Here is a 13,129-nt window from a genome sequence, read left to right on the forward strand (position 1 = left end):
TTTCCCCCTGATTTTCAATAAAAGAACAATACTTTATTTGACCATATAACATGCATTCAATTTATATGTTCCCGAGTGGATCTCCAAGTAAATTGCTGATGGGAAGCAATTTTTTTGTTATAATATAAACTGCACTCTTCCTGGGAGGCACATATTATGTTTCCTTCACACAAGCCAACCTTCTTACACTATTGTCTTAGCTCTTGATCATACCTCCATGCTCATCAGACTAGATTCCTGTCTCATCCTTCATGGCTCTAGCAGCCCCAGTATCACTCTGGGCTGACCTTACTCCTGGGAACTTTTACTGTTTACTCTGAGGAAGTCCTCACATCTTGTCTCTCTCAGAATTTGGCATCCTCCGGCTTCATGGTGAACTCAGAGGGCTTTCAAGTTCTATACCTTGAATGGACCTTTCAATGCCTACCTGACCTGGCACAAAATTGAGGAATAGAGTCAAAATCTGAAGTGAAAGCAAGAACATGAGGACATAAGTGACAAAGTTAGCTTTATTATCAGTGGTTTCTGACAACCCCTCCATAGGCCTGAGTAGAAGGAAATGGGAAGTAAAGCATGCTGCCTAAACAGTGTATGGACCCCAGTATACTAAACACTTGAAGTAAAGAAGAATGAGAACTATATTCTCTCTTTAGAAGACAAAAACAAAGAACTTCATGTCTTCATTGAGGATTTATAACCATTAGCAAGCTTTCACCTGAGCCTCTAGTCCAAGTTATCACTTTTGCTGTCTGAAGAAAGTCTGAATGGGATAATTTTCATTTGAAGCACTTCTGGGTTTAATTTAAAAAATAGAACTTTAAGAAATTGAAAAAGCAAATATTAAAGAAACCCAATAAAAGGATTATATGGCAGATGAATTGTTCAATGAATCCCAAGCAGAAAATGATAAATTGACATCTCTAAATTTTATAACAACATTGCAAGGACCTCTAAAGGCAAAGTAAAGATAGTAAGGCACAATTTTTATTTTCCATGATCTCATTGTTTAGAGACATGTAAAAGGTCCTGTCTTCCCCGTTTTATAGCATTTATTTTTGGAATGAGAGGCCGTCATGATAATTGTTTCTATAAATATAATTTTGCCCCTCCATCACACTTTTGTTTCTCCTATGTCCCTGTTAACAGAAAGATTAACTCCAGCAGACCTTTGGTTTCATTCTGGCTCCAGTAAAGTCCAAAAATCCAGAACCTCCTCAAGCATAGCAGTCTATTTAAAGCAAGGTAGAGACTAAACACCTCTCCTCTCAAGACTGTTCTTTGTGATTCTCTAACTTCCTATATTTTCAACCTTAGTGCTTATCTACATCCATCCTGACTACATTGTACTAATATGCAATTGTCTATACACTCTTGACTACATTTGAATACCTAGCTGATCTCTTCATCATGAATTCATCTTCTTACCTTCACAAAGAATCATCATTTCTATAAGCCAAAATTGGAACACAAAAACTATACAGGCAGAATGACCATTATCCCCCATCTCAGACCCCCCAACACACACACACACACACTCACAGAGGCACACATGCTTGAACAGATTTCCAATGATCTATACATGTTAGAATAGGGGAAAACAATAGAGTAGGATTCCAGGAGGACTGGGATTCAACAAGATCTTATAATGGTGAATCAGCAGAGGCTAAGTGAGGTAGTGATGTCAAAGATGTAAGTAGGCAGTAAAAGCAACACTGCACTCATCAGCTTCCATCTGGGAGACTTGGCAAGCTAGAGAAAAAATGTCACTGAAGGACATTTTTTTCTGCCTGTTCTGAGTTATATAGACAGGCTTCCTTACTACCATGTCATTCAGTCTATACTAACCTCTATGCCTCCTTACTTCTGTCATCTACAGACTTCCATGTAACTCCCTCTCATTCACTGAAGCCTTTAGTGTCTGACTCATGGTTTTCATCTCAGCCTCAATTTTCTTTTTAAAATTGAAAAGAAATGTGGAGATCTCTTCTAGTGCTACACCTACTGCTTCCTTGGCTCTCTGCCTCCCATGACCTTCTCTTCCACTTAACTTCAGTCACAAGCTCCCAATGCCATATCCTGGGATTTATCATCACCTGACATTCCTCCATCTCTGAAATCTGGACTTGAAAGCCCCACTCTGAGCACAGTCTCACTCTCCCAGCTCTCTCAATCTGTTACTTTCCTTAAACACTAAGTTTTACTTCATAGTGACCTCTGTTCTCTTGAAACCACTTCTATGAACTCCTTTTGATATTCATTTCTTTTGTAACACTTTAGCTTCCAATGACTTTTTTTTTTTTTTTTTAATAGTACAAGTCCTACAAGTCTATCACTCAAATAGTTTGGGAATCTGCACTCCTCTTTCCATCCCACTTCACCACCTGTGCATTTCAAGTCACCATTACCTTTCACACAGATTAACTAACAGTATCCACATAGCTCTTCCTGGCCCTGGTGCTTCCAAATTTCCCTCCAGCCCATTCTCGAAACTGTAGCCAGAGTGATCTTTCTACAATACACATCTGATCATGTCAGTCCCCTCTTTAAACCACTGAATGAATTGTAGTTGCTTCAAGAATAAACTGTAGGGGCACCTGGGTGGCTCAGTGGTTGAGCGTCTGCCTTTGACTCAGGTCATGATACCAGGGTGCTGGGAGTCCCGCATTGGGCTCCCTGAGGGTAAGCCTGCTTTCTCCCTCTGCCTATGTCTCTGCCTCTCTCTCTGTGTCTCTCATGAATATATATTTTTAAAAGAATAAACTACAAATTCCCAAGTATCACTTCTACATTTTTCATGATCTAGAAACTACTTTCTTCACACCTTTCTCTCTCTAATTAACTAACTTTCTCACTCCACCTTACTCCATATTTCAGGTGGACTGAATTATTTTGGGTTTACTGAATTTGCCATGCCCTCTCCCATCTAGAGGCTTTTGCATGGCTGGCTTCTCTTCCTGGAGCATTCCTCTGTACTTTATTCCCTTCCTCTGTTAAGTTTCAAATCCTAACCATTCTTCAAGTTTCACCTTAGATATCACATTTCTCAGGAAGCTTTCCCTGACCTCCCACGTCTGAATTACATACCCTTTCCTATGTGCTTGTCCTTCCTTATCACAGCACTTAACACAGTATCTCAGGACTCTAGTTTGGCACATCCCATTACATTGAGAGAGGTAAAGATGGGATAGTATCCCCATGGCCTAGCAGAGTATGAAATCCATTAGCTACTGAATAAATATTAAGTGAATGAAAAATAATCCCAACTCAAAGAATCAGAAATGGAGACATAGAGACACTAAATTAAGTAAACATGACCCTAAATCAGGATATTAAATTAAGAAACTAAAGGATTCCTATGAGATCATGTACCTGGAAATAGAGAGTCTTATCTGCCATCCTTGAAGGTTACTGGAAAGAAATCAGTACTTCCAAAATGATTATTAAAATTAAAGAAGCATTTATAATCCCAGAATTCTACCCTTTTTAAAATCCATGTTGAGAATTGCATATGTAATCTCCCTGTTCAGCATGTGTACATTATTACCATTATAAATCACTCTCATGATTTCAAATCAGTATATTTCCTGAAGAGATTCCTTTTACATTTTTGCCTCAACATGATGGAAGGTGACATCTCGGGCACAAAAAATGGGCTTATATCAAATCTCTGATGACTTGCCTGATGATATACTGCAGGTCCCATTGGACTGTCTAGGATTTCTTTCTTTCTGTTTTTTTTTAATAATAAATTTATTTTTTATTGGTGTTCAATTTGCCAACATACAGAATAACACCCAGTGCTCATCCCGTCAAGTGCCTCCCTCAGTGCCTGTCACCCAGTCACCCCAACCCCTGCCCACCTCCCCTTCCACCACCCCTTGTTCCTTTCCCACAGTTAGGAATCTTTCATGTTCTGTCTCCCTTTCTGATATTTCCCACACATTTCTTCTCCCTTCCCTTATATTCCCTTTCACTATTATTTATATTCTCCAAATGAATAAGAACATATAATGTTTGTCCTTCTCCGATTGTCTTATTTCACTCAGCATAATATCCTCCAGTTCCATCCACGCTGAAGCAAATGGTGGGTATTTGTCATTTCTAATGGCTGAGTAAATATTCCATTGTATACATAAACCACATCTTCTTTATCCATTCATCTTTCAATGGACACCGAGGCTCCTTCCACAGTTTGGCTATTGTGGACATTGCTGCTAGAAACATCAGGGTGCAGGTGTCCCGGCACTTCATTGCATCTGTATCTTTGGGGTAAATCCCCAACAGTGCCATTGCTGGGTCATAGGGCAGGTCTATTTTTAACTCTTTGAGGAACCTCCACACAGTTTTCCAGAGTGGCTGCACCAGTTCACATTCCCACCAACAGTGCAAGAGGGTTCCCCTTTCTCCACATCCTCTCCAACATTTGTTGTTTCCTGCCTTGTTAATTTCCCCCATTCTCACTGGTGTGAGGTGGTATCTCATTGTGGTTTGGATTTGTATTTCCCTGATGGCAAGTGATGCAGAGCATTTTCTCATGTGCATGTTGGCCATGTCTATGTCTTCCTTGGTGAAATTTCTGTTCATGTCTTTTGCCCATTTCATGATTGGATTGTTTATTTCTTGGGTGTTGAGTTTAATCAGTTCTTTATAGATCTTGGAAACTAGCCCTTTATCTGATACGTCATTTGCAAATATCTTCTCCCATTCTGTAGGTTGTCTTTTGGTTTTGTTGACTGTATCCTTTGCTGTGCAAAAGCTTCTTATCTTGATGAAGTCCCAATAGTTCATTTTTGCTTTTGTTTCTTTTGCCTTCGTGGATGTATCTTGCAAGAAGTTACTGTGGCCGAGTTCAAAAAGGGTGTTGCCTGTGTTCTTCTCTAGGATTTTGATGGAATCTTGTCTCACATTTAGATCTTTCATCCATTTTGAGTTGATCTTTGTGTATGGTGAAAAGAGTGGTCTAGTTTCATTCTTCTGCATGTGGATGTCCAATTTTCCCACCACCGTTTACTGAAGAGACTGTCTTTCTTCCAATGGATAGTCTTTCCTCCTTTATCGAATATTAGTTGACCATAAAGTTCAGGGTCCACTTCTGGGTTCTCTATTCTGTTCCACTGATCTATGTGTCTGTTTTTGTGCCAGTACCACACTGTCTTGATGACCACAGCTTTGTAGTACAACCTGAAATCTGGCATTGTGATGCCCCCAGCTATGGTTTTCTTTTTTAAAATTCCCCTGGCTATCCGGGGTCTTTTCTGATTCCACACAAATCTTAAAATAATTTGTTCTAACTCTCTGAAGAAAGTCCATGGTATTTTGATAGGGATTGCATTAAACGTGTAAATTGCCCTGGGGAACATTGACATTTTCACGATATTAATTCTTCCAATCCATGAGCATGGAATATTTTTCCATCTCTTTGTGTCTTCCTCATTTCTTTCAGAAGTGTCCTATAGTTTTTAGGGTATAGATCCTTTACCTCTTTGGTTAGGTTTATTCCTAGGTATCTTATGCTTTTGGGTGCAATTGTAAATGGGATTGACTCCTTAATTTCTCTTTCTTCAGTCTCATTGTTAGTGTATAGAAATGCCACTGACTTCTGGGCATTGATTTCGTATCCTGCAACACTGCCGAATTGCTGTATGAGTTCTAGCAATCTTGGGGTGGAGGCTTTTGGGTTTTCTATGTAGAGTATCATGTCATCGGTGAAGAGGGAGAGTTTGACATCTAGGATTTCTGACAGATTCTCAATCTTTCGCACAGTTTTGGTTTTATGTAAGTGTAGTAAGTGCCACAGTCTTGTCTCCGTAAAGCCTCAATGCCAACCTGCTCAGGCCATAAATGTGTGAGTTGACAGAGAACACTGATATTCCCTTGCAAGTCTCCTTTTCCTGCAAAAATGGAAGTGTCAGATTATGATAATTCTCTCTCCATCAAATGACTATAAAAGGAAGACAAATTGAGGGAAGATAAAAGTTAGCAAGCAGTATGTAAGAATAAAAGAGAAAATATCAAGCTGTTAAGCTCTCCAAGGCTGTCGTAACTGCTGTCATTTTGATAACATAGTTCTTGCAGACCATCAGGCCATATCCAGCTTCTTCCAGCTGACAAGTCTGAGGTTCCTGCTGCTCTTACAATTGAGAGATGTGTCTGCGTGGAGAGAATAGCCCAAAATGGCTTTGTCCTCTTATCATAATCACAAGTAGTTTGGGGAAGTCAATCGACATCAGTAGTTTCAAACACAAGAGATCATATTTGGGGGACGTGGGTATTATACAAGTTCCTGAATCCCACCCCGTAATTCTGAATCACTAGATCTATTTTTGTTCATTTTATTTTGTATTTCTCTAATGTTTTATTAAAGTAAAATTTTATATAAAATGAAATGCATAAATTTCTTTCTTGCCCTCTTTTGGGTTAATTATTAATTATCATTCTATTTTAAATCTTTTTGTCTTTTAGCTTCACCTGTTTTTATTTTTTCAGTAATTTATATATAATTACCATATAAATCTTTATCAGTTGACTTGAGTTAATATTTTTCCATTTGAATTAAAATGCTAGAGCCTAACAGCATGACTCCATTTATCTCCACTTTCTCTGTTATTGTTGACATGTATTTCAAACCCATATACATTATAAGCCCCACAATGTAACCTTATAATATCTGCATCAAAAGGCAGTGGTCTTTTATTTTTTTTAAAGGTTTTATTTATTTATTCATGAGAGACACGGAGAGAGAGGCAGAGACACAGGCAGAGGGAGAAGCAGGCTCCACGCAGGGAGCCCGATATGGAATTCGATCCCAGGACCCTGTGATCACGCCGTGGGCCAAAGGCAGATGCTCAACCGCTGAGCCACTCAGGCATCCCGGCAGTGGTCTTTTAATACAAAGAAGTTAAAGGAGGAAGAAAAAGATATTCTTTCACATATATGGACATATTTATCTTTTCTGCTGCTCTTCCATCCTTCCTGAAGATCTGAGTTTGCTAGTTACTATTTTTCTTGAAACTGAAGAAAATCCTTTACCACTTCATGTAGTGTCAGTCTGCTGGTAGGACGTTATCAGCTTTTACTTTGCCTTTATTTTTGAGAAATATTTTTTCTGAAGACAGAATTCTGAGTTGAGAGAATTCCCTTTCAGCACTTTAAAGATTTTTGTTGCATTGTCTTCTAGCCTCCACTATTTTTGGTGGTATTTTAATCATCTTTGGGTCATTGTTTCCTTTTATATAATATTCCATCACACACACACACACACACACACACACACACACACACACACTACTGACTTCTTTTAACATTTTCTCTTTATTTTTGTTCTCAGCAGTTTGATTATGATGTGTACACTTACAGTTTTCTATGTTTTAATTATACTAGGAATTCTTTAAAATTTTGAAAACTAAAGTATATGTTTTTTACCAAATTTGGAAAATTTCAGACATTATATTTTTCATACATATTCCTCCCCCTTATCTCTCTTCCTGTCAGCTGTGATTTCATGTATACATACAATAGATGACTTGATATTATCCCACATATGTCTGAATGTCTGTTTCTTGTCTTTAATCTTTTTTTCTCTTTGTTCTTTAAACTGGATAATTTTTAGTGATCATCTGCCATCTTTACTGCTTAATCCATTGTGTGTCATTTTTATTTTAGATATTTTAGTTTTCAGCTCTAAAATTTACAGTACATTCTGTCTTAGGGTCAGCATTTTTTTGCTGAGATTCTCCACATGTTCACTCAGTATGCCTATATTTTTTGTTCAGCCCTTAAACACATTTATGAGAGGTTTTAAAGGTGCTTTAAAGTTAATTAAAATTAAATTTTATTTAAATAAATTAAAATTATTAAAATAATTCCAGCATCTGAGCCTGTTAGTCTGTTTCTATTGGCTGCTTTTCCTCTTGATTTAGTGTCATAATTTTATTTTGCATATATGGTTATATTTGTTATATTCTAAACATGGTGGATAACACATTGAGAAACTGGCTTCTATATTATTCTCTGAGTGCTACTTTTTACCCCCCCTAGCAGTCACATTATTGGTTGCTCACCTTGCACTTGTAAATGCTTGCTTTTACATATTGTTAAGGTAGGCCTAATTTTAGATTGTTTATGTATCAGGGAAAATCCCAAAGGGAAAATCCTACAAAATACAGTTTTTATTCTGCAAGTATGGTGCTTGAATAAAAAAACCCAAGGTATTTATTAAACCTTTTAATTTGCCACCTGATTCTCACTCCAAATATTTGTCTTCCCTGTGGTAGGCAGTAGCTAACATCTCCACTGAGCCTTTCAAACTTCCAAGCTATTGCTTACCACTCATCTCCTTGGACTTCCCTTATGCTTACACAGTTACCAAGAATTTTAGAAAAGTTTATATTTATAATGTGGTGCTCCCTCCTTTATAACTCTTTCCTTACTGGGGGGACATTCTCAGACACACAGGCAGCCCTACATCCTGTCTCTTGACACACAAATCAAGACTATTGCAGCTCTCTGCTTGAGAGCTGTCTCTTGCTACCCTGTACTATGCAAAGTAGCGGAAAAGAAGGACAAATACAGTCCCCTTATGTCAAGGGTCATATTCTGCTTTGGTCGTTCTCCAGTGGCTTCATCATTTTTCTTTAAGATTTTGTAATTTATAACTCTGTGAGGTGATAGATATTAAGCAAAACTTATGGTGGTAATCATTTCACAATATATACATATATCAAATCATTCTGCTGTACATCTTAAACTTATATAATGTATTTAAATTATATTTCAAAAAACAGGAAAAAAAGATTTTATAATTGTTACACAAAGTGCGGGGGGTGACTGTGAATCAAATACAACCTACTCTACCATTACCATATTCAATTGGTCAGTTGGCTGGTTGGCTTTTAAATAAAGCTTCTCTTTTCTTCATTCATCAAACGAATTTTTATTTGCTGGGCACATCTTACATGCTGGTCACTCTTCCTGATTCTGCCCATGCAGCAGTGAACAAAATAGATAAATTCCCCATTTTGAGAGTTGAAATTCTAGTGAAGAAGGGAGATGCTGTATTTTCATTTTACCTCAATTGCTCCATGTGTCACACATAAGTAAAACTGTGAGTACAAGAACCACTATGAGAATAAATATATAAATTTCTTAATTAGAGAATTCTTTTGTACTACCATAGTCCAAAATTATTCCCTATGGCTATTGCTAAAGTGCATGATGAAGCAGTAATGTCTGTTTTGTTTTTGTTTTTTCAAAAATAAGCTATGGAAAATAAGTCACTTTCTATATGGCTTGGTTTGTGTGACAGGATGCAATATTAGATCGATGAGACAACTGTTATTGATTTAAGCTCCGAGGGGCTCTGCCATTATTGCTGCATTCCTCCCTTTTGTGTCCCACAGGATGAGAACAGTGAGGGTTAGCTACTCACAGGAGAAGCAGCATGGGATACCCAGTGCAAATCCATCCCTACTTTTGGAAACAACTTGAATTGCATGCCCTTTGTGACTGCTCTGGTCATGTTTGCCCTTGTCCTTAGTTCTGCTTTGTATCCAGGGAGTCTGACCCCTGCAGTCTGCTTTTCCCAGGCTCCAAGACCAACTGCAGAAGGAAGGGAAAAACCAAGGAGCTCCACATATTGCTTGCCTAAATAAATTATGAGATTTTATATCAACATTCCTTCCTTTGTAGATTCAATCACACAATGCCTGCCACATAGTAGGTGCTAAAAGGTGTATTACTATAAGTGATCCAATACATGAACTGACATGGCCTGTCAGATACATGTTCTGCGTTCTCCTAAAATTGCTAGTAAAAACATTGCAAACAGTTCAGAATTGCAGTAAAACTTTGTAAGAGCTTCCAATAGCTTTCAAGTTAACCCAAATCCAAAACTGAGGTTATAAATAGGAAAAGAAACAATGAATGGACTCATACACCCACTCAAGCTTACTAATGAGAGATAAAGACAAGAAGGCCTCATTATTTCTTATCCATATTTTTAGCACATATTTGCCCTTGATTAAAGTATTAACTATAAGAAGCACAAGTTTTTATTTTTAAATTTGTAATTATTAAGGTAAAGTGAATATTATAGATAGTCGAACACATTTTTAAAAATCTATTCCTATTTTTGGGTGGATTTTTGGTGATCCTACAGGTCTTGAATGTTCAAGTAGTCCTATTAAGACGTGTTTTAGGAACAGATCAGAATTCATTAGGTAGAAAGCTCACACAGGCTTATTTTAAGAGCCCCTCTTAGGTCTTCAAAACCAGTGCATGAAAACTTGGCAGACAAGCCATTTTTGCTTCCTATTCAGTCAATGCTCCCCTGAGGAAATGAAATGCAGAACTTGGATTTACTTAAATTGTGGATGATCAGTCAGTGGGGGGGGGGGGGGTAGGGGTGGCGGGCATAAATAAAAAAGAAACATAAATCATAACCTCAAAACATTATCCAGCTTCAAAAATATTTAAGAAAAGTAATGATTTGGGAATAATTAAATTTTGTTCTGCCGATTTACTGAGTTGTTTCCATTAGTTATAATAATTTTCCAGTTAATTCTTGGATTTTCTAATATAGAATTTTTTGTATGCATTTAAAATTTTTTTTTAAATTTTTATTTATTTATGATAGTCACAGAGAGAGAGAGAGAGAGAGAGAGAGAGAGAGAGAGGCAGAGGCATAGGCAGAGGGAGAAGCAGGCTCCATGCACTGGGAGCCCAATGTGGGATTCGATCCCGGGTCTCCAGGATCGCGCCCTGAGCCAAAGGCAGGCGCTAAACCGATGCGCCACCCAGGGATCCCGTGTATTTAAATTTTATATATTTTTTATAAATTTATTTTATTGGTGTTCAATTTGCCAACATATAGAATAACACCCAGTGCTCATCCGATCAAGTTTCCCCCTCAGTGCCCATCACCCAGTCACCCCCACCCCCCGCCCACCTCCCCTTCCACCACCCCTAGTTCGTTTCCCAGAGTTAGGAGATAAATTTTATATTTTATTTCTCTATGTTTATACTACTGGATCTGCTTCATAACTTAATATATCAGCCATAATCACCAGAATCCTAAAATGCTATAGAATGATTTCATATATTTTTCCTAAATAAAACAAAAAGATTTCCTATAATTCTCTATTGGTTATGATGTTTATGATGTTAACTATAGTTATGAAAGAGAGAGTCCTTATTATAAGAGATCAATAGAAAGGAATAGAAACTTTGGTTACAGACAATATACAGGATTTTATTTTTGTTTTGGTTCAGTTTTACATACGCTAGGGGTGGCATTCTAGTAAACTGGGAAAATTGCAGTCTTAACTCCGGTCTTACACCAAAATATAGTCTAGGTAGATCAAAGATATAAAAGGAAAGGATCAGACTATCAAAGTCCTTAAATAAAATTATGGGATAAATATGCTTTTCTTAGAAGTCTAAGAAATTTCTAGATATGATATAATAACAAGTTATTTAATCCTAAATAAGTATTGGAAAAGATTATACAATGTAGTTTCTCATAATGAATTTTAACCTGATTTATTTTTAAAATGTATTATTCTAATTCCAGTATTAACATACACTATTAGTTTCAGGTGTAAATACAATGATTTAACAATTCTACACAATTCTACACATTACTGAGTGCTCATCATGATAACTGTACTCTTAATCCTCTTCACCTATTTCACCCATCCCCCAGCAATCTCCCCTCTGGGAAGCACCAGTTTGTTTTCTATAGTTAAGAGTTGACTTTTTGTTTTGGTCCGTTGGAATTCCTTCTTTACTCCTCTCCCCTCCATATTTTAAGTATACAGTGTCATCTTTTACATCCTTTTGTTTTGTGAATTCCTTGATTTTTAAAGATTTATTTTTAGAGGTGGGGAAGAGCAGAGGGAGATGGAGATGGAGAGAAAATTTCTGGTGAACTCACCACTGAGTGAGGAGTGCAATGCAGGTTTCTATCCCATCACCCTGAGATCACTACTGGAGCTGAAATTGAAAGTTGGATGCTTAACAGATTGAGCCAATGAGGTGCCCCTTCCTTGATCCATTTTTATAGGTATACTTAATTTTACTGCTTTTGTGTTTCCTACTTTTCTTATTCCTGCTTATGGTCTTTCCAAAGAATCTCCCTTAAACATTCCTTGTGAGGCTGGTTTAGTGGTGATGAATTCCTTCAACTTTTGTTTATTTGAGACACTATATCTCTTCCTCTTTTCTGAATGAAACCTTGCTGGAGAGAGTATTTTTGGTTGTAGATTTCCTTTCAGCGCTTTGAACATTTTGTGCTGCTCCCTTCTGGCCTTCAGTTTGCTGAAAAATCAGCTGACGCCCTATGGGATTTCCCTTGTATGTAACTGCTGCTTTCTCTTGCTGCTTTTAAATTTTTCTTAATCATTCTTTTTTGCCATTTTAATTTCTACATGTCTTGGTGTGGACCTCCTTGGATTGATTTTGTTGAGGGCTCTCTGCCTCCTGGATCTGGATTTCTGTTTCCATCCCCATTTTTGGATAGTTTTCAGCTATTGTGTCTTTAAATACATTTTCTGCTCCCTTTTCTCTCTCTTCTGGGATTCCTACAATGGGAATATTAAGCTTAATGGTGTCACTGAGTTCTATTTTCATTTATTATTATTTTTTCTCTCCTGTTCAGCCTGGTTGCTCTCCATTACTCTCTTTTCAAGGTTACTCATTCATTCTTCTGCTTCCTCTAGCCTATTGATTCCATCTAGTGTATTTTTAATTTCACTTGAGTTCTTCATCTTTTTTGTTTTCTTTTTGTTGAGGGTCTCACTGAGGTCCTCCACTCTTTTGTCAAGTCCAGTGAATTATCTTCATGACCAATACTTTAAATATTATCTGTGTTTTATTTAACTCTCATACTGTGATTCTTTCCTCTTTTTTCATTTGGTACATATTCCTCTGTCTCATTTTATTTAACCGTGTTTCTGTGTTAGGAGAGTCAGCTATGTCTCCTGATTTTGCAACTTAAGTGGCCTAATAAAGAATAGGCCCTATAGTGCCTTGCAGTGCAATGTCTCCTGATCATTAGAACCTGGTGATTCAGCGGTGTTTTATGTTCCTTGCTATTGAGGCTGGTCTGTATTTGCCTTCAGCCCTGTCATCC

This window comes from Canis aureus, chromosome 18, assembly GCF_053574225.1.
Source record: "Canis aureus isolate CA01 chromosome 18, VMU_Caureus_v.1.0, whole genome shotgun sequence".
NCBI lineage: Eukaryota > Metazoa > Chordata > Mammalia > Carnivora > Canidae > Canis > Canis aureus.